This window comes from Nothobranchius furzeri, chromosome 2, assembly GCF_043380555.1.
Source record: "Nothobranchius furzeri strain GRZ-AD chromosome 2, NfurGRZ-RIMD1, whole genome shotgun sequence".
NCBI lineage: Eukaryota > Metazoa > Chordata > Actinopteri > Cyprinodontiformes > Nothobranchiidae > Nothobranchius > Nothobranchius furzeri.
In genome coordinates this window covers 65,263,932-65,282,301 of record NC_091742.1, presented here as the reverse complement: position 1 = coordinate 65,282,301, position 18,370 = coordinate 65,263,932, and the positions used below count along the sequence as shown (strand labels likewise).

Below are 18,370 nucleotides of genomic sequence, written 5' to 3'. Positions count from 1 at the left end.
CCAAAAGGTCTCCCATACAGGTACTGACCAGTACCAACCCTGGATTGCTTCCGACATCAGACGGGATTGGGCTTTTTCTGGGTGGTATGGCCGTAAACGAAGGACAAACCTTGAAAAATCTCTGAAAAATCCCTTGTGTATTTGTCAAGGTATGATTGTGTCGCCCACTGCAAAGACTAGATTCTTGCACATAGAGGTAAAAGGCTAAGTTAAACAGTTGTCTTCATCATTGTTGCTCTTCTTTAGACTCTAACAATTGGCTCCCACCCCATTTCTTGTCTCTAAAATGCCAGCACTGAGACATTATTGCTAGGGACAAATCAAAGGAGGTTTATTACCAACAAGTGTGTGCTGTTCGTGTGGAACACCTGGCTTTAAAATTATTCAATGACAAAGCTGTTCAAAGCTGTGGTGAAGTGAAAAAAAAACTGTATTTTATAACAAATTAGTGAAAAAGCTTACAGCACCTGGTATTCCCAAAAGGTCTCCCATACAGGTATTGAGCAGGCCCAACCCTGGATTGATTCCGAGATCAGACGGGATCGGGCTTTTTCAGGGTGGTATGGCCGTAAGCTAAGGAAATTCCTTGAAAAATCTCTGAAAAATCCCTTGTGTATTTGTCAAGGTATGATTGTGTTGCCCACTGCAAAGACTAGATTCTTGCATATGGAGGTAAAAGGCTAAGTTAAACAGTTGCCTTCATCACTGTTGCTCTTTTTTCGAGTAACATTCGGCTCCCACCCCATTTCTTGTCTCTAAAATGCCAGCACTGAGACATTATTGCTAGGGACAAATCAAAGGAGGTTTATTACCAACAAGTGTGTGCAGTTCGTATGGAACACCTGGCTTTAAAATTATTCAATGACGAAGCTGTTCAAAGATGTGGTGAAGTGAAAAAAACTGTATTTTATAACAAATTAGTGAAAAACCTTAGAGCACCTGGTATTCCCAAGAGGTCTCTTATACAGATACTGACCAGGCCCAACCCTGGATTGCTTCCGAGATCAGACGGGATCGGGCTTTTTCAGGGTGGTATGGCTGTAAGCGATAGAAAAGTCTTGAAAAATCTCTGAAAAATCCCTTGTGTATATGTCAAAGTATGATTGTGTCGCCCACTGCAAAGACTAGATTCTTGCATATGGAGGTAAAAGGCTAAGTTAAACAGTTGTCTTCATCATGTTGCTCTTCTTTAGACACTAACAATTGGCTCCCACCCCATTTCTTGTCTGTAAAATTCCAGCACTGATTCATTATTGCTAGGGACAAATCGAAGGAGGTTTATTACCAACAAGTGTGTGCAGTTCGTGTGGAACACCTGGCTTTAAAATTATTCAATGACGAACCTGTTCAAAGCTGTGGTGAAGTGAAAAAACTGTATTTTATATCAAATTAGTGAAAAAGCTTACAGCACCTGGTATTCCCAAGAGGTCTCCCATAAAGGTACTGACCAGGCCCAACCCTGGATTGATTCCGAGATCAGACGGGATCGGGCTTTTACAGGGTGGTATGGCCGTAAGCGAAGGAAATTCCTTGAAAAATCTCTCAAAAATCCCTTGTTTATTTGTCAAGGTATGATTGTGTCGCCCACTGCAAAGACTAGATTCTTGCATATGGAGGTAAAAGGCTAAGTTAAACAATTGTCTTCATCATGTTGCTCTTCTTTAGACTCTAACAATTGGCTCCCACCCCATTTCTTGTCTCTAAAATGCCAGCACTGAGACATTATTGCTAGGGACAAATCAAAGGAGGTTTATTACCAACAAGTGTGTGCAGTTCGTGTGGAACACCTGGCTTTAAAATTATTCAATGACGAAACTGTTCAAAGATGTGGTGAAGTGAAAAAAACTGTATTTTATAACACATTAGTGAAAAAGCTTACAGCACCTTGTATTCCCAAGAGGTCTCCCATACAGGTACTGACCAGGCCCAACCCTGGATTGCTTCCGAGATCAGACGGGATCGGGCTTTTTCAGGGTGGTATGGCCGTAAGCGAAGGAAATTCCTTGAAAAATCTCTGAAAAATCCCTTGTGTATTTGTCAAGGTATGATTGTGTCGCCCACTGCAAAGACTAGATTCTTGCATATGGAGGTAAAAGGCTAAGTTAAACAGTTGCCTCATCATTTTGCTCTTCTTTAGACTCTAACAATTGGCTCCCACCCCATTTCTTGTCTCTAAAATGCCAGCACTGAGACATTATTGCTAGGGACAAATCAAAGGAGGTTTATTACCAACAAGTGTGTGCAGTTCGTGTGGAACACCTGGCTTTAAAATTATTTAATGACGAATTTGTTCAAAGCTGTGGTGAAGTGAAAAAAACTGTATTTTGTAACAAATTAGTGAAAAAGCTTACAGCACCTGGTATTCCCAAGAGGTCTCCCATACAGGTACTGACCAGGCCCAACCCTGGGTTGAATCCGAGATCAGACAGGATCAAGCTTTTTCAGGGTGGTATGGCCGTAAGCGAAGGAAATTCCTTGAAAAATCTCTCAAAAATCCCTTGTGTATATGTCAAAGTATGATTGTGTCGCCCACTGGAAAGACTAGATTCTTGCATATGGAGGTAAAAGGCTAAGTTAAACAGTTGTCTTCATCATTTTGCTCTTCTTTAGACTCTAAAAAATGGCTCCCACCCCATTTCTTGTCTCTAAAATGCCAGCACTGAGACATTATTGCTAGGGACAAATCAAAGGAGGTTTATTACCAACAAGTGTGTGCAGTTCGTGTGGAACACCTGGCTTTAAAATTATTCAATGACGAAAATGTTCAAAGATGTGGTGAAGCGAAAAAAACTGTATTTTATAACAAATTAGTGAAAAAGCTTACAGCACCTGGTATTCCCAAGAGGTCTCCCATACAGGTACTGACCAGGCCCAACCCTGGATTGCTTCCGAGATCAGACGGGATCAGGCTTTTTTAGGGTGGTATGGCCGTAAGCGATGGAAAAATCTTGAAAAATCTCTGAAAAATCCCTTGTGTATTTGTCAAGGTATGATTGTGTCACCCACTGCAAAGACTAGATTCTTGCATATGGAGGTAAAAGGCTAAGTTAAACAGTTGCCTTCATCACGGTTGCTCTTTTTTCGAGTAACAATCGGCTCCCACCCCATTTCTTGTCTCTAAAATGCCAGCACTGAGACATTATTGCTAGGGACAAATCAAAGGAGGTTTATTACCAACAAGTGTGTGCAGTTCGTGTGGAACACCTGGCTTTAAAATTATTCAATGACGAAGCTGTTCAAAGATGTGGTGAAGTGAAAAAAACTGTATTTTATAACAAATTAGTGAAAAAGCTTACAGCACCTGGTATTCCCAAAAGGTCTCCCATACAGGTACTGACCAGTACCAACCCTGGATTGCTTCCGACATCAGACGGGATTGGGCTTTTTCAGGGTGGTATGGCCGTAAACGTAGGACAAACCTTGAAAAATCTCTGAAAAATCCCTTGTGTATTTGTCAAGGTATGATTGTGTCGCCCACTGCAAAGACTAGATTCTTGCACATAGAGGTAAAAGGCTAAGTTAAACAGTTGTCTTCATCATTGTTGCTCTTCTTTAGACTCTAACAATTGGCTCCCACCCCATTTCTTGTCTCTAAAATGCCAGCACTGAGACATTATTGCTAGGGACAAATCAAAGGAGGTTTATTACCAACAAGTGTGTGCTGTTCGTGTGGAACACCTGGCTTTAAAATTATTCAATGACAAAGCTGTTCAAAGCTGTGGTGAAGTGAAAAAAAAAACTGTATTTTATAACAAATTAGTGAAAAAGCTTACAGCACCTGGTATTCCCAAAAGGTCTCCCATACAGGTATTGAGCAGGCCCAACCCTGGATTGATTCCGAGATCAGACGGGATCGGGCTTTTTCAGGGTGGTATGGCCGTAAGCTAGGGAAATTTTTTGAAAAATCTCTGAAAAATCCCTTGTGTATTTGTCAAGGTATGATTGTGTTGCCCACTGCAAAGACTAGATTCTTGCATATGGAGGTAAAAGGCTAAGTTAAACAATTGTCTTCATCATGTAGCTGTTCTTTAGACTCTAACAATTGGCTCCCACCCCATTTCTTGTCTCTAAAATGCCAGCACTGAGACATTATTGCTAGGGACAAATTAAAGGAGGTTTATTACCAACAAGTGTGTGCAGTTCGTGTGGAACACCTGGCTTTAAAATTATTCAATGACGAACCTGTTCAAAGCTGTGGTGAAGTGAAAAAAACTGTATTTTATAACAAATTAGTGAAAAAGCATACAGCACCTGGTATTCCCAAGAGGTCTCCCATACAGGTACTGACCAGGCCCAACCGTGGATTGCTTCTTAGATCAGACGGGATCAGGCTTTCTCAGGGTGATATGGCCGTAAGCGAAGGACACACCTTGAAAAATGTCTGAAAAAGCCCTTGTGTATAAGTCAAAGTATGATTGTGTCGCCCACTGCAAAGACTAGATTCTTGCATATGGAGGTAAAAGGCTAAGTTAAACAGTTGTCTTCATCACTGTTGCTCTTTTTTCGAGTAACAATCGGCTCCCACCCCATTTCTTGTCTCTAAAATGCCAGCACTGAGACATTATTGCTAGGGACAAATCAAAGGAGGTTTATTACCAACAAGTGTGTGCAGTTCGTGTGGAACACCTGGCTTTAAAATTATTCAATGACGAAGCTGTTCAAAGATGTGGTGAAGTGAAAAAAACTGTATTTTATAACAAATTAGTGAAAAAGCTTACAGCACCTGGTATTCCCAAAAGGTCTCCCATACAGGTACTGACCAGTACCAACCCTGGATTGCTTCCGACATCAGACGGGATTGGGCTTTTTCAGGGTGGTATGGCCGTAAACGAAGGACAAACCTTGAAAAATCTCTGAAAAATCCCTTGTGTATATGTCAAAGTATGATTGTGTCGCCCACTGCAAAGACTAGATTCTTGCATATGGAGGTAAAAGGCTAAGTTAAACAGTTGCCTTCATCACTGTTGGTCTTTTTTCGAGTAACAATCGGCTCCCACCCCATTTCTTGTCTCTAAAATGCCAGCACTGAGACATTATTGCTAGGGACAAATCAAAGGAGGTTTATTACCAACAAGTGTGTGCAGTTCGTGTGGAACACCTGGCTTTAAAATTATTCAATGACGAAGCTGTTCAAAGCTGTGGTGAAGTGAAAAAAATTGTATTTTATAACAAATTAGTGAAAAAGCTTACAGCACCTGGTATTGCCAAGAGGTCTCCCATACAGGTACTGACCAGGCCCAACCCTGGATTGCTTCCGAGATCAGACGGGATCGGGCTTTTTCAGGGTGGTATGGCTGTAAGCGAAGGATAAACCTTGAAAAATCTCTGAAAAATCTATTGTGTATTTGTCAAGGTATGATTGTGTCCCCCACTGCAAAGACTAGATTCTTGCATATGGAGGTAAAAGGCTAAGTTAAACAGTTGTCTTCATCACTGTTGCTCTTTTTTCGAGTAACAATCGGCTCCCACCCCATTTCTTGTCTCTAAAATGCCAGCACTGAGACATTATTGCTAGGGACAAATCAAAGGAGGTTTATTACCAACAAGTGTGTGCAGTTCATGTGGAACACCTGGCTTTAAAATTATTCAATGACGAAGCTGTTCAAAGATGTGGTGAAGTGAAAAAAACTGTATTTTATAACAAATTAGTGAAAATGCTTACAGCACCTGGTATTCCCAAGAGGTCTCCCATACAGGTACTGACCAGGCCCAACACAGGATCACTTCCGAGATCACACGGGATCAAGCTTTTTCAGGGTGGTATGGCCGTAAGCAGTGGAAAAACCTTGAAAGATCTCTGAAAAATCCCTTGTGTATTTGTCAAAGTATGATTGTGTCGCCCACTGCAAAGACTAGATTCTTGCATATAGAGGTAAAAGGCTAAGTTAAACAGGTTTCTTCATCATTGTTGCTCTTCTTTAGACTCTAATAATTGGCTCCCACCCCATTTCTTGTCTCTAAAATGCCAGCACTGAGACATTATTGCTAGGGACAAATCAAAGGAGGTTTATTACCAACAAGTGTGTGCAGTTCGTGTGGAACACCTGGCTTTAAAATTATTCAATGACGAAGCTATTCAAAGCTGTGGTGAAGTGAAAAAAATTGTATTTTATAACAAATTAGTGAAAAAGCTTACAGCACCTGGTATTCCCAAGAGGTCTCCCTTACAGGTACTGACCAGGCCCAACCCTGGATAACTTCCGAGATCAGACGGGATTGGGTTTTTCAGGGTGGTATGGCCGTAATCGAAAGAAATTCCTTGAAAAATCTCTGAAAAATCCCTTGTGTATTTGTCAAGGTATGATTGTGTCGCCCACTGCAAAGACTAGATTCTTGCATATGGAGGTAAAAGGCTAAGTTAAACAGTTGTCTTCATCATGTTGCTCTTCTTTAGACTCTAACAATTGGCTCCCACCCCATTTCTTGTCTCTAAAATGCCAGCACTGAGACATTATTGCTAGGGTCAAATCAAAGGAGGTTTATTACCAACAAGTGTGTGCAGTTCGTGTGGAACACCTGGCTTTAAAATTATTCAATGACGAAGCTTTTCAAAGCTGTGGTGAAGTGAAAAAAAAAAGTGTATTTTATAACAAATTAGTGAAAAAGATTACAGCACCTGGTATTCCCAAGAGGTCTCCCATACAGGTACTGACCAGGCCCAACCCTGGATTGCTTTCGAGATCAGACGGGATCGGGCTTTTTCAGGGTGGTATGGCTGTAAGCGATGGAAAAACCTTGAAAAATCTCTGAAAAATCCCTTGTGTATTTGTCAAGGTATGATTGTGTCGCCCACTGCAGAGACTAGATTCTTGCATATAGAGGTAAAAGGCTAGGTTAAACAGTTGTCTTCATAATTGTTGCTCTTCTTTAGACTCTAACAATTGGCTCCCACCCCATTTCTTGTCTCTAAAATGCCAGCACTGAGACATTATTGCTAGGGACAAATCAAAGGAGGTTTATTACCAACAAGTGTGTGCAGTTCGTGTGGAACACCTGGCTTTAAAATTATTCAATGACGAAGCTGTTCAAAGATGTGGTGAAGTGAAAAAAACTGTATTTTATAATAAATTAGTGAAAAAGCTTACAGCACCTGGTATTCCCAAGAGGTCTCCCATACAGGTACTGACCAGGCCCAACCATGGATTGCTCCCGAGATCAGACGGGATGGGGCTTTTTCAGGGTGGTATGGCTGTAAGCGTTGGAAAAATCTTGAAAAATCTCTGAAAAATCCCTTGTGTATTTGTCAAGGTGTGATTGTGTCGCCCACTGCAAAGACTAGATTCTTGCATACAGAGGTAAAAGGCTAAGTTAAACAGTTGTCTTCATCATTGTTGCTCTTCTTTAGACTCTAACAATTGGCTCCAACCCCATTTCTTGTCTCTAAAATGCCAGCACTGAGACATTATTGCTAGGGACAAATCAAAGGAGGTTTATTACCAACAAGTGTGTGCAGTTCGTGTGGAACACCTGGCTTTAAAATTATTCAATGACGAAGCTGTTCAAAGATGCGGTGAAGTGAAAAAAACTGTATTTTTTAACAAATTAGTGAAAAAGCTTACAGCACCTGGTATTCCCAAGAGGTCTCACATACAGGTACTGAACAGGCCCAACCCTGGATTTATTCCGAGATCAGACGGAATCGGGCTTTTTCAGGGTGGTATGGCCGTAAGCGATGGAAAAACCTTGAAAAATCTCTGAAAAATCCCTTGTGTATTTGTCAAGGTATGATTGTGTCGCCCACTGCAAAGACTAGATTCTTGCATATGGAGGAAAAAGGCTAAGTTAAACAGTTGTCTTCATCACTGTTGCTCTTTTTTCCAGTAACAATTGGCTCCCACCCCATTTCTTGTCTCTAAAATGCCAGCACTGAGACATTATTGCTAGGGACAAATCAAAGGAGGTTTATTACCAACAAGTGTGTGCAGTTCGTGTGGAACACCTGGCTTTAAAATTATTCAATGACGAAACTGTTCAAAGATGTGGTGAAGTGAAAAAAACTGTATTTTATAACAAATTAGTGAAAAAGCTTACAGCACCTGGTATTCCCAAGAGGTCTCCCATACAGGTACTGACCAGGGCCAACCCTGGATTGATTCCGAGATCAGAGGGGATCGGGCTTTTTCAGGGTGGTATGGCTGTAATCGAAGGAAAAACCTTGAAAAATCTCTGAAAAATCCCTTGTGTATTTGTCAAGGTATGATTGTGTCGCCCACTGCAAAGACTAGATTCTTGCACATAGAGGTAAAAGGCTAAGTTAAACAGTTGTCTTCATCATTGTTGCTCTTCTTTAGACTCTAACAATTGGCTCCCACCCCATTTCTTGTCTCTAAAATGCCAGCACTGAGACATTATTGCTAGGGACAAATCAAAGGAGGTTTATTACCAGCAAGTGTGTGCAGTTCGTGTGGAACACCTGGCTTTAAAATTATTCAATGACGAAACTGTTCAAAGATGTGGTGAAGTGAAAAAAACTGTATTTTATAACAAATTAGTGAAGAAGCTTACAGCACCTGGTATTCCCAAGAGGTCTTCCATACAGGTACTGACAAGGCCCAACCCTGGATTGCTTCCGAGATCAGACAGGATCGGCCTTTTTCAGGGTGGTATGGCCGTAAGTGAAGGAAAAGCCTTGAAATATCTCTGAAAATCCCTTGTGTATTTGTCAAGGTATGATTGTGTCGCCCACTGCAAAGAGTAGATTCTTGCATATGGAGGTAAAAGGCTAAGTTAAACAGTTGTCTTCATCACTGTTGCTCTTTTTTCGAGTAACAATTGGCTTCCACCCCATTTCTTGTCTCTAAAATGCCAGCACTGAGACATTATTGCTAGGGACAAATCAAAGGAGGTTTATTACCAGCAAGTGTGTGCAGTTCGTGTGGAACACCTGGCTTTAAAATTATTCAATGACGAAACTGTTCAAAGATGTGGTGAAGTGAAAAAAACTGTATTTTATAACAAATTAGTGAAGAAGCTTACAGCACCTGGTATTCCCAAGAGGTCTTCCATACAGGTACTGACCAGGCCCAACCCTGGATTGCTTCCGAGATCAGACAGGATCGGCGTATTTCAGGGTGGTATGGCCGTAAGTGAAGGAAAAACCTTGAAATATCTCTGAAAATCCCTTGTGTATTTGTCAAGGTATGATTGTGTCACCCACTGCAAAGAGTAGATTCTTGCATATGGAGGTAAAAGGCTAAGTTAAACAGTTGTCTTCATCACTGTTGCTCTTTTTTCGAGTAACAATTGGCTCCCACCCCATTTCTTGTCTCTAAAATGCCAGCACTGAGACATTATTGCTAGGGACAAATCAAAGGAGGTTTATTACCAACAAGTGTGTGCAGTTCGTGTGGAACACCTGGCTTTAAAATTATTCAATGACGAAGCTGTTCAAAGATGTGGTGAAGTGAAAAAAAACTGTATTTTATAACAAATTAGTGAAAAATCTTACAGCACCTGGTATTCCCAAGAGGTCTCCCATACAGGTACTGACCAGGCCCAACCCTGGATTGCTTCAGAGATCAGAGGGGATCGGGCTTTTTCAGGGTGGTATGGCCGTAAGCGAAGGACATACCTTGAAAAATCTCTGAAAAATCCCTTGTGTATATGTCAAAGTATGATTGTGTCGCCCACTGCAAAGACTACATTCTTGCATATGGAGGTAAAAGGCTAAGTTAATCAGTTGTCTTCATCACTGTTGCTCTTTTTTCGAGTAACAATCGGCTCCCACCCCATTTCTTGTCTCTAAAATGCCAGCACTGAGACATTATTGCTAGGGACAAATCAAAGGAGGTTTATTACCAACAAGTGTGTGCAGTTCGTGTGGAACACCTGGCTTTAAAATTATTCAATGACGAAGCTGTTCAAAGATGCGGTGAAGTGAAAAAAACTGTATTTTTTAACAAATTAGTGAAAAAGCTTACAGCAGCTGGTATTCCCAAGAGGTCTCACATACAGGTACTGAACAGGCCCAACCCTGGATTTATTCCGAGATCAGACGGAATCGGGCTTTTTCAGGGTGGTATGGCCGTAAGCGATGGAAAAACCTTGAAAAATCTCTGAAAAATCCCTTGTGTATTTGTCAAGGTATGATTGTGTCGCCCACTGCAAAGACTAGATTCTTGCATATGGAGGAAAAAGGCTAAGTTAAACAGTTGTCTTCATCACTGTTGCTCTTTTTTCCAGTAACAATTGGCTCCCACCCCATTTCTTGTCTCTAAAATGCCAGCACTGAGACATTTTGCTAGGGACAAATCAAAGGAGGTTTATTACCAACAAGTGTGTGCAGTTCGTGTGGAACACCTGGCTTTAAAATTATTCAATGACGAAACTGTTCAAAGATGTGGTGAAGTGAAAAAAACTGTATTTTATAACAAATTAGTGAAGAAGCTTACAGCACCTGGTATTCCCAAGAGGTCTTCCATACAGGTACTGACCAGGCCCAACCCTGGATTGCTTCCGAGATCAGACAGGATCGGCGTATTTCAGGGTGGTATGGCCGTAAGTGAAGGAAAAACCTTGAAATATCTCTGAAAATCCCTTGTGTATTTGTCAAGGTATGATTGTGTCACCCACTGCAAAGAGTAGATTCTTGCATATGGAGGTAAAAGGCTAAGTTAAACAGTTGTCTTCATCACTGTTGCTCTTTTTTCGAGTAACAATTGGCTCCCACCCCATTTCTTGTCTCTAAAATGCCAGCACTGAGACATTATTGCTAGGGACAAATCAAAGGAGGTTTATTACCAACAAGTGTGTGCAGTTCGTGTGGAACACCTGGCTTTAAAATTATTCAATGACGAAGCTGTTCAAAGATGTGGTGAAGTGAAAAAAAACTGTATTTTATAACAAATTAGTGAAAAATCTTACAGCACCTGGTATTCCCAAGAGGTCTCCCATACAGGTACTGACCAGGCCCAACCCTGGATTGCTTCAGAGATCAGAGGGGATCGGGCTTTTTCAGGGTGGTATGGCCGTAAGCGAAGGACATACCTTGAAAAATCTCTGAAAAATCCCTTGTGTATATGTCAAAGTATGATTGTGTCGCCCACTGCAAAGACTACATTCTTGCATATGGAGGTAAAAGGCTAAGTTAATCAGTTGTCTTCATCACTGTTGCTCTTTTTTCGAGTAACAATCGGCTCCCACCCCATTTCTTGTCTCTAAAATGCCAGCACTGAGACATTATTGCTAGGGACAAATCAAAGGAGGTTTATTACCAACAAGTGTGTGCAGTTCGTGTGGAACACCTGGCTTTAAAATTATTCAATGACGAAGCTGTTCAAAGATGCGGTGAAGTGAAAAAAACTGTATTTTTTAACAAATTAGTGAAAAAGCTTACAGCAGCTGGTATTCCCAAGAGGTCTCACATACAGGTACTGAACAGGCCCAACCCTGGATTTATTCCGAGATCAGACGGAATCGGGCTTTTTCAGGGTGGTATGGCCGTAAGCGATGGAAAAACCTTGAAAAATCTCTGAAAAATCCCTTGTGTATTTGTCAAGGTATGATTGTGTCGCCCACTGCAAAGACTAGATTCTTGCATATGGAGGAAAAAGGCTAAGTTAAACAGTTGTCTTCATCACTGTTGCTCTTTTTTCCAGTAACAATTGGCTCCCACCCCATTTCTTGTCTCTAAAATGCCAGCACTGAGACATTTTGCTAGGGACAAATCAAAGGAGGTTTATTACCAACAAGTGTGTGCAGTTCGTGTGGAACACCTGGCTTTAAAATTATTCAATGACGAAACTGTTCAAAGATGTGGTGAAGTGAAAAAAACTGTATTTTATAACAAATTAGTGAAAAAGCTTACAGCACCTGGTATTCCCAAGAGGTCTCCCATACAGGTACTGACCAGGGCCAACCCTGGATTGATTCCGAGATCAGAGGGGATCGGGCTTTTTCAGGGTGGTATGGCTGTAAGAGAAGGAAAAACCTTGAAAAATCTCTGAAAAATCCCTTGTGTATTTGTCAAGGTATGATTGTGTCGCCCACTGCAAAGACTAGATTCTTGCATATGGAGGTAAAAGGCTAAGTTAAACAGTTGTCTTCATCATGTTGCTCTTCTTTAGACTCTAACAATTGGCTCCCACCCCATTTCTTGTCTCTAAAATGCCAGCACTGAGACATTATTGCTAGGGACAAATCAAAGGAGGTTTATTACCAACAAGTGTGTGCAGTTCGTGTGGAACACCTGGCTTTAAAATTATTCAATGACGAAGCTGTTCAAAGCTGTGGTGAAGTGGAAAAAAAAGTGTATTTTATAACAAATTAGTGAAAAAGCTTACAGCACCTGGTATTCCCAAGAGGTCTCCCATACAGGTACTGAACAGGCCCAACCCTGGATTGCTTCCGAGATCAGACGGGATTGGGCTTTTTCAGGGTGGTATGGCCGTAAGCGAAGAAAACACCTTGAAACATCTCTGAAAAATCCCTTGTGTATATGTCAAAGTATGATTGTGTCGCCCACTGCAAAGACTAGATTCTTGCATATGGAGGTAAAAGGCTAAGTTAAACAGTTGTCTTCATCACTGTTGCTCTTTTTTCGAGTAACAATCGGCTCCCACCCCATTTCTTGTCTCTAAAATGCCAGCACTGAGACATTATTGCTAGGGACAAATCAAAGGAGGTTTATTACCAACAAGTGTGTGCAGTTCGTGTGGAACATCTGGCTTTAAAATTATTCAATGACGAAGCTGTTCAAAGATGTGGTGAAGTGAAAAAAACTGTATTTTATAACAAATTAGTGAAAAAGCTTACAGCACCTGGTATTCCCAAGTGGTCTCCCATACAGGTACTGACCAGGCCCAACCCTGGGTTGATTCCAAGATCAGAGGGGATCGGGCTTTTTCAGGGTGGTATGGCTGTAAGCGAAGAAAAAACCTTGAAACATCTCTTGAAAATCCCTTGTGTATTTGTCAAGGTATGATTGTGTCGCCCACTGCAAAGACTAGATTATTGCATATAGAGGTAAAAGGCTAAGTTAAACAGTTGTCTTCATCATTGTTGCTCTTCTTTAGTTTCTAACAATTGGCTCCCACCCCATTTCTTGTCTCTAAAATGCCAGCACTGAGACATTATTGCTAGGGACAAATCAAAGGAGGTTTATTACCAACAAGTGTGTGCAGTTCGTGTGGAACACCTGGCTTTAAAATTATTCAATGACGAAGCTGTTGTAATATGTGGTGAAGTGAAAAAAACTGTATTTTATAACAAATTAGTGAAAAAGCTTACAGCACCTGGTATACCCAAGAGATCTCCCATACAGGTACTGACCAGGCCCAACCCTGGATTGCTTCCGAGATCAGACGGGATCGGGCTTTTTCAGGGTGGTATGGCCGTAAGCGAAGGAAAAACCTTGAAAAATCTCTGAAAAATCCCCTGTGTATTTGTCAAGGTATGATTGTGTCGCCCACTGCAAAGACTAGATTCTTGCATATAGAGGTAAAAGGCTAAGTTAAACAGTTGTCTTCATCATTGTTGCTCTTCTTTAGACTAACAATTGGCTCCCACCCCATTTCTTGTCTCTAAAATGCCAGCACTGAGACATTAGTGCTAGGGACAAATCAAAGGAGGTTTATTACCAACAAGTGTGTGCAGTTCGTGTGGAACACCTGGCTTTAAAATTATTCAGTGACGAAGCTGTTCAAAGATGTGGTGAAGTGAAAAAAACTGTATTTTATAACAAATTAGTGAAAAAGGTTACAGCACCTGGTATTCCCAAGATGTCTCCCATACAGGTACTGACCAGGCCCAACCCTGGCTTGCTTCTGAGATAAGACGGGATCGGGCTTTTTCAGGGTGGTATGGCCGTAAGCGAATGACACACCTTGAAAAATCTCTGAAAAATCCCTTGTGTATATGTCAAAGTATGATTGTGTCGCCCACTGCAAAGACTAGATTCTTGCATATAGAGGTAAAAAGCTAAGTTAAACAGTTGTCTTCATCATTGTTGCTCTTCTTTAGACTCTAACAATTGGCTCCCACCCCATTTCTTGTCTCTAAAATGCCAGCACTGAGACATTATTGCTAGGGACAAATCAAAGGAGGTTTATTTCCAACAAGTGTGTGCAGTTCGTGTGGAACACCTGGCTTTAAAATTATTCAATGACTAAGATGTTCAAAGCTGTGGTGAAGTGAAAAAAACTGTATTTTATAACAAATTAGTGAAAAAGCTTACAGCACCTGGTATTCCCAAGAGGTCTCCCATACAGGTACTGACCAGGCCCAACCCTGGATTGATTCCAAGATCAGAGGGGATTGGGCTTTTTCAGGGTGGTATGGCTATAAGCGAAGGAAAAACCTTGAAAAATCTCTGAAAAATCCCTTGTGTATTTGTCAAGGTATGATTGTGTTGCCCACTGCAAAGACTAGATTCTTGCATATAGAGGTAAAAGGCTAAGTTAAACAGTTGTCTTCATCATTGTTGCTCTTCTTTAGACTCTAACAATTGGCTCCCACCCCATTTCTTGTCTCTAAAATGCCAGCAATGAGACATTATTGCTAGGGACAAATGAAAGGAGGTTTATTACCAACAAGTGTGTGCTGTTCGTGTGGAACACCTGGCTTTAAAATTATTCAATGACGAAGCTGTTCAAAGCTGTGGTGAAGTGAAAAAAAACTGTATTTTATAACAAATTAGGGAAAAAGCTTACAGCAGCTGGTATTCCCAAGAGGTCTCCCATACAGGTACTGACCAGGCCCAACTCTGGATTGCTTCCGAGATCAGACGGGACCGGGCTTTTTCGGGGTGGTATGGCTGTAAGCACAAGGAAAACCTTGAAAAATCTCTGAAAAATCCCTTGTGTATTTGTCAAGGTATGATTGCGTCGCCCACTGCAAAGACTAGATTCTTGCATATAGAGGTAAAAGGCTAAGTTAAACAGTTGTCTTCATCATTGTTGCTCTTCTTTAGACTCTAACAATTGGCTCCCACCCCATTTCTTGTCTCTAAAATGCCAGCACTGAGACATTATTGCTAGGGACAAATCAAAGGAGGTTTATTACCAACAAGTGTGTGCAGTTCGTGTGGAACACCTGGCTTTAAAATTATTCAATGACGAAGCTGTTCAAAGCTGTGGTGAAGTGAAAAAAACTGTATTTTATAACAAATTAGTGAACAATTTTACAGCACCTGGTATTCCCAAGAGGTCTCCCATACAGGTACTGACCAGGCCCAACCCTGGATTGCTTCCGAGATCAGACGGGATCGGGCTTTTTCAGGGTGGTATGGCCGTAAGCGAAGAAAACACCTTGAAAAATCTCTGAAAAATCCCTTGTGTATATGTCAAAGTATGATTGTGTCGCCCACTGCAAAGACTAGATTCTTGCATATGGAGGTAAAAGGCTAAGTTAAACAGTTGTCTTCATCACTGTTGCTCTTTTTTCGAGTAACAATCGGCTCCCACCCCATTTCTTGTCTCTAAAATGCCAGCACTGAGACATTATTGCTAGGGACAAATCAAAGGAGGTTTATTACCAACAAGTGTGTGCAGTTCGTGTGGAACATCTGGCTTTAAAATTATTCAATGACGAAGCTGTTCAAAGATGTGGTGAAGTGAAAAAAACTGTATTTTATAACAAATTAGTGAAAAAGCTTACAGCACCTGGTATTCCCAAGAGGTCTCCCATACAGGTACTGACCAGGCCCAACCCTGGGTTGATTCAAAGATCAGAGGGGATCGGGCTTTTTCAGGGTGGTATGGCTGTAAGCGAAGGAAAAACCTTGAAACATCTCTTGAAAATCCCTTGTGTGTTTGTCAAGGTATGATTGTGTCGCCCACTGCAAAGACTAGATTCTTGCATATAGAGGTAAAAGGCTAAGTTAAACAGTTGTCTTCATCATTGTTGCTCTTCTTTAGACTCTAACAATTGGCTCCCACCCCATTTCTTGTCTCTAAAATGCCAGCACTGAGACATTATTGCTAGGGACAAATCAAAGGAGGTTTATTTCCTACAAGTGTGTGCAGTTCGTGTGGAAAACCTGGCTTTAAAATTATTCAATGACTAAGATGTTCAAAGCTGTGGTGAAGTGAAAAAAACTGTATTTTATAACAAATTAATGAAAAAGCTTACAGCACCTGGTATTCCCAAGAGGTCTCCCATACAGGTACTGACCAGGCCCAACCCTGGATTGATTCCAAGATCAGAGGGGATTGGGCTTTTTCAGGGTGGTATGGCTGTAAGCGAAGGAAAAACCTTGAAAAATCTCTGAAAAATCCCTTGTGTATTTGTCAAGGTATGATTGTGTCGCCCACTGCAAAGACTAGATTCTTGCACATAGAGGTAAAAGGCTAAGTTAAACAGTTGTCTTCATCATTGTTGCTCTTCTTTAGACTCTAACAATTGGCTCCCACCCCATTTCTTGTCTCTAAAATGCCAGCAATGAGACATTATTGCTAGGGACAAATCAAAGGAGGTTTATTACCAACAAGTGTGTGCTGTTCGTGTGGAACACCTGGCTTTAAAATTATTCAATGACGAAGCTGTTCAAAGCTGTGGTGAAGTGAAAAAAAACTGTATTTTATAACAAATTAGTGAAAAAACTTACAGCACCTGGTATTCCCAAGAGGTCTCCCATACAGGTACTGACCAGGCCCAACTCTGGATTGCTTCCGAGATCAGACGGGACCAGGCTTTTTCGGGGTGGTATGGCGGTAAGCACAAGGAAAACCTTGAAAAATCTCTGAAAAATCCCTTGTGTATTTGTCAAGGTATGATTGCGTCGCCCACTGCAAAGACTAGATTCTTGCATATAGAGGTAAAAGGCTAAGTTAAACAGTTGTCTTCATCATTGTTGCTCTTCTTTAGACTCTTAACAATTGGCTCCCACCCCATTTCTTGTCTCTAAAATGCCAGCACTGAGACATTATTGCTAGGGACAAATCAAAGGAGGTTTATTACCAACAAGTGTGTGCAGTTCGTGTGGAACACCTGGATTTAAAATTATTCAATGACGAAGCTGTTCAAAGCTGTGGTGAAGTGAAAAAAACTGTATTTTATAACAAATTAGTGAACAATTTTACAGCACCTGGTATTCCCAAGAGGTCTCCCATACAGGTACTGACCAGGCCCAACCCTGGATTGCTTCCGAGATCAGACGGGATCGGGCTTTTTCAGGGTGCTATGGCCGTAAGCGAAGAAAACACCTTGAAACATCTCTGAAAAATCCCTTGTGTATATGTCAAAGTATGATTGTGTCGCCCACTGCAAAGACTAGATTCTTGCATATGGAGGTAAAAGGCTAAGTTAAACAGTTGTCTTCATCACTGTTGCTCTTTTTTCGAGTAACAATCGGCTCCCACCCCATTTCTTGTCTCTAAAATGCCAGCACTGAGACATTATTGCTAGGGACAAATCAAAGGAGGTTTATTACCAACAAGTGTGTGCAGTTCGTGTGGAACATCTGGCTTTAAAATTATTCAATGACGAAGCTGTTCAAAGATGTGGTGAAGTGAAAAAAACTGTATTTTATAACAAATTAGTGAAAAAGCTTACAGCACCTGGTATTCCCAAGAGGTCTCCCATACAGGTACTGACCAGGCCCAACCCTGGGTTGATTCCAAGATCAGAGGGGATCGGGCTTTTTCAGGGTGGTATGGCTGTAAGCGAAGGAAAAACCTTGAAACATCTCTTGAAAATCCCTTGTGTATTTGTCAAGGTATGATTGTGTCGCCCACTGCAAAGACTAGATTATTGCATATAGAGGTAAAAGGCTAAGTTAAACAGTTGTCTTCATCATTGTTGCTCTTCTTTAGTTTCTAACAATTGGCTCCCACCCCATTTCTTGTCTCTAAAATGCCAGCACTGAGACATTATTGCTAGGGACAAATCAAAGGAGGTTTATTACCAACAAGTGTGTGCAGTTCGTGTGGAACACCTGGCTTTAAAATTATTCAATGACGAAGCTGTTCAAAGATGTGGTGAAGTGAAAAAAACTGTATTTTATAACAAATTAGTGAAAAAGCTTACAGCACCTGGTATACCCAAGAGATCTCCCATACAGGTACTGACCAGGCCCAACCCTGGATTGCTTCCGAGATCAGACGGGATCGGGCTTTTTCAGGGTGGTATGGCCGTAAGCGAAGGAAAAACCTTGAAAAATCTCTGAAAAATCCCCTGTGTATTTGTCAAGGTATGATTGTGTCGCCCACTGCAAAGACTAGATTCTTGCATATAGAGGTAAAAGGCTAAGTTAAACAGTTGTCTTCATCATTGTTGCTCTTCTTTAGACTAACAATTGGCTCCCACCCCATTTCTTGTCTCTAAAATGCCAGCACTGAGACATTAGTGCTAGGGACAAATCAAAGGAGGTTTATTACCAACAAGTGTGTGCAGTTCGTGTGGAACACCTGGCTTTAAAATTATTCAGTGACGA

The 18,370-nt window shown here is 41.2% G+C and overlaps 2 non-coding genes and 36 pseudogenes across 2 annotated transcripts; all 38 read right to left on the bottom strand.

Annotated features, from left to right (window-relative positions):
- Positions 1-455: 455 nt before the first annotated feature.
- On the bottom strand, positions 456-574 carry LOC139067145 (5S ribosomal RNA; annotated as a pseudogene).
- Positions 575-927: 353 nt separating this feature from the next.
- LOC139068106 (5S ribosomal RNA) lies at positions 928-1,046 on the bottom strand (annotated as a pseudogene).
- A 353-nt stretch (positions 1,047-1,399) lies between these two features.
- On the bottom strand, positions 1,400-1,518 carry LOC139068369 (5S ribosomal RNA). Its single transcript, XR_011519968.1, has one exon. It is a non-coding gene; the product is annotated as a 5S ribosomal RNA (ribosomal RNA).
- Positions 1,519-1,872: 354 nt separating this feature from the next.
- LOC139066974 (5S ribosomal RNA) lies at positions 1,873-1,991 on the bottom strand (annotated as a pseudogene).
- A 353-nt stretch (positions 1,992-2,344) lies between these two features.
- Positions 2,345-2,463, bottom strand: LOC139067472 (5S ribosomal RNA; annotated as a pseudogene).
- A 354-nt stretch (positions 2,464-2,817) lies between these two features.
- Positions 2,818-2,936, bottom strand: LOC139067025 (5S ribosomal RNA; annotated as a pseudogene).
- Positions 2,937-3,289: 353 nt separating this feature from the next.
- On the bottom strand, positions 3,290-3,408 carry LOC139068118 (5S ribosomal RNA; annotated as a pseudogene).
- Positions 3,409-3,766: 358 nt separating this feature from the next.
- On the bottom strand, positions 3,767-3,885 carry LOC139067144 (5S ribosomal RNA; annotated as a pseudogene).
- Positions 3,886-4,239: 354 nt separating this feature from the next.
- Positions 4,240-4,358, bottom strand: LOC139068015 (5S ribosomal RNA; annotated as a pseudogene).
- A 353-nt stretch (positions 4,359-4,711) lies between these two features.
- Positions 4,712-4,830, bottom strand: LOC139068117 (5S ribosomal RNA; annotated as a pseudogene).
- A 353-nt stretch (positions 4,831-5,183) lies between these two features.
- Positions 5,184-5,302, bottom strand: LOC139067078 (5S ribosomal RNA; annotated as a pseudogene).
- Positions 5,303-5,655: 353 nt separating this feature from the next.
- On the bottom strand, positions 5,656-5,774 carry LOC139067749 (5S ribosomal RNA; annotated as a pseudogene).
- Positions 5,775-6,129: 355 nt separating this feature from the next.
- LOC139067585 (5S ribosomal RNA) lies at positions 6,130-6,247 on the bottom strand (annotated as a pseudogene).
- A 357-nt stretch (positions 6,248-6,604) lies between these two features.
- LOC139066970 (5S ribosomal RNA) lies at positions 6,605-6,723 on the bottom strand (annotated as a pseudogene).
- A 355-nt stretch (positions 6,724-7,078) lies between these two features.
- On the bottom strand, positions 7,079-7,197 carry LOC139067815 (5S ribosomal RNA; annotated as a pseudogene).
- Positions 7,198-7,552: 355 nt separating this feature from the next.
- Positions 7,553-7,671, bottom strand: LOC139067474 (5S ribosomal RNA; annotated as a pseudogene).
- Positions 7,672-8,024: 353 nt separating this feature from the next.
- Positions 8,025-8,143, bottom strand: LOC139067269 (5S ribosomal RNA; annotated as a pseudogene).
- Positions 8,144-8,498: 355 nt separating this feature from the next.
- Positions 8,499-8,617, bottom strand: LOC139068047 (5S ribosomal RNA; annotated as a pseudogene).
- A 352-nt stretch (positions 8,618-8,969) lies between these two features.
- On the bottom strand, positions 8,970-9,088 carry LOC139067900 (5S ribosomal RNA; annotated as a pseudogene).
- A 353-nt stretch (positions 9,089-9,441) lies between these two features.
- On the bottom strand, positions 9,442-9,560 carry LOC139067504 (5S ribosomal RNA; annotated as a pseudogene).
- A 353-nt stretch (positions 9,561-9,913) lies between these two features.
- LOC139067923 (5S ribosomal RNA) lies at positions 9,914-10,032 on the bottom strand (annotated as a pseudogene).
- A 352-nt stretch (positions 10,033-10,384) lies between these two features.
- Positions 10,385-10,503, bottom strand: LOC139067899 (5S ribosomal RNA; annotated as a pseudogene).
- A 353-nt stretch (positions 10,504-10,856) lies between these two features.
- On the bottom strand, positions 10,857-10,975 carry LOC139067503 (5S ribosomal RNA; annotated as a pseudogene).
- Positions 10,976-11,328: 353 nt separating this feature from the next.
- LOC139067922 (5S ribosomal RNA) lies at positions 11,329-11,447 on the bottom strand (annotated as a pseudogene).
- Positions 11,448-11,799: 352 nt separating this feature from the next.
- On the bottom strand, positions 11,800-11,918 carry LOC139067224 (5S ribosomal RNA; annotated as a pseudogene).
- A 356-nt stretch (positions 11,919-12,274) lies between these two features.
- On the bottom strand, positions 12,275-12,393 carry LOC139067201 (5S ribosomal RNA; annotated as a pseudogene).
- A 353-nt stretch (positions 12,394-12,746) lies between these two features.
- Positions 12,747-12,865, bottom strand: LOC139066819 (5S ribosomal RNA; annotated as a pseudogene).
- Positions 12,866-13,220: 355 nt separating this feature from the next.
- Positions 13,221-13,339, bottom strand: LOC139067175 (5S ribosomal RNA; annotated as a pseudogene).
- A 353-nt stretch (positions 13,340-13,692) lies between these two features.
- Positions 13,693-13,811, bottom strand: LOC139068100 (5S ribosomal RNA; annotated as a pseudogene).
- A 355-nt stretch (positions 13,812-14,166) lies between these two features.
- LOC139066821 (5S ribosomal RNA) lies at positions 14,167-14,285 on the bottom strand (annotated as a pseudogene).
- Positions 14,286-14,641: 356 nt separating this feature from the next.
- On the bottom strand, positions 14,642-14,760 carry LOC139067955 (5S ribosomal RNA; annotated as a pseudogene).
- Positions 14,761-15,115: 355 nt separating this feature from the next.
- On the bottom strand, positions 15,116-15,234 carry LOC139067087 (5S ribosomal RNA; annotated as a pseudogene).
- Positions 15,235-15,587: 353 nt separating this feature from the next.
- On the bottom strand, positions 15,588-15,706 carry LOC139067312 (5S ribosomal RNA; annotated as a pseudogene).
- A 355-nt stretch (positions 15,707-16,061) lies between these two features.
- LOC139066654 (5S ribosomal RNA) lies at positions 16,062-16,180 on the bottom strand. Its single transcript, XR_011519558.1, has one exon. It is a non-coding gene; the product is annotated as a 5S ribosomal RNA (ribosomal RNA).
- A 356-nt stretch (positions 16,181-16,536) lies between these two features.
- LOC139068036 (5S ribosomal RNA) lies at positions 16,537-16,655 on the bottom strand (annotated as a pseudogene).
- Positions 16,656-17,011: 356 nt separating this feature from the next.
- Positions 17,012-17,130, bottom strand: LOC139067631 (5S ribosomal RNA; annotated as a pseudogene).
- A 353-nt stretch (positions 17,131-17,483) lies between these two features.
- Positions 17,484-17,602, bottom strand: LOC139066781 (5S ribosomal RNA; annotated as a pseudogene).
- A 355-nt stretch (positions 17,603-17,957) lies between these two features.
- On the bottom strand, positions 17,958-18,076 carry LOC139067174 (5S ribosomal RNA; annotated as a pseudogene).
- Between the last annotated feature and the right edge of the window lie 294 nt (positions 18,077-18,370).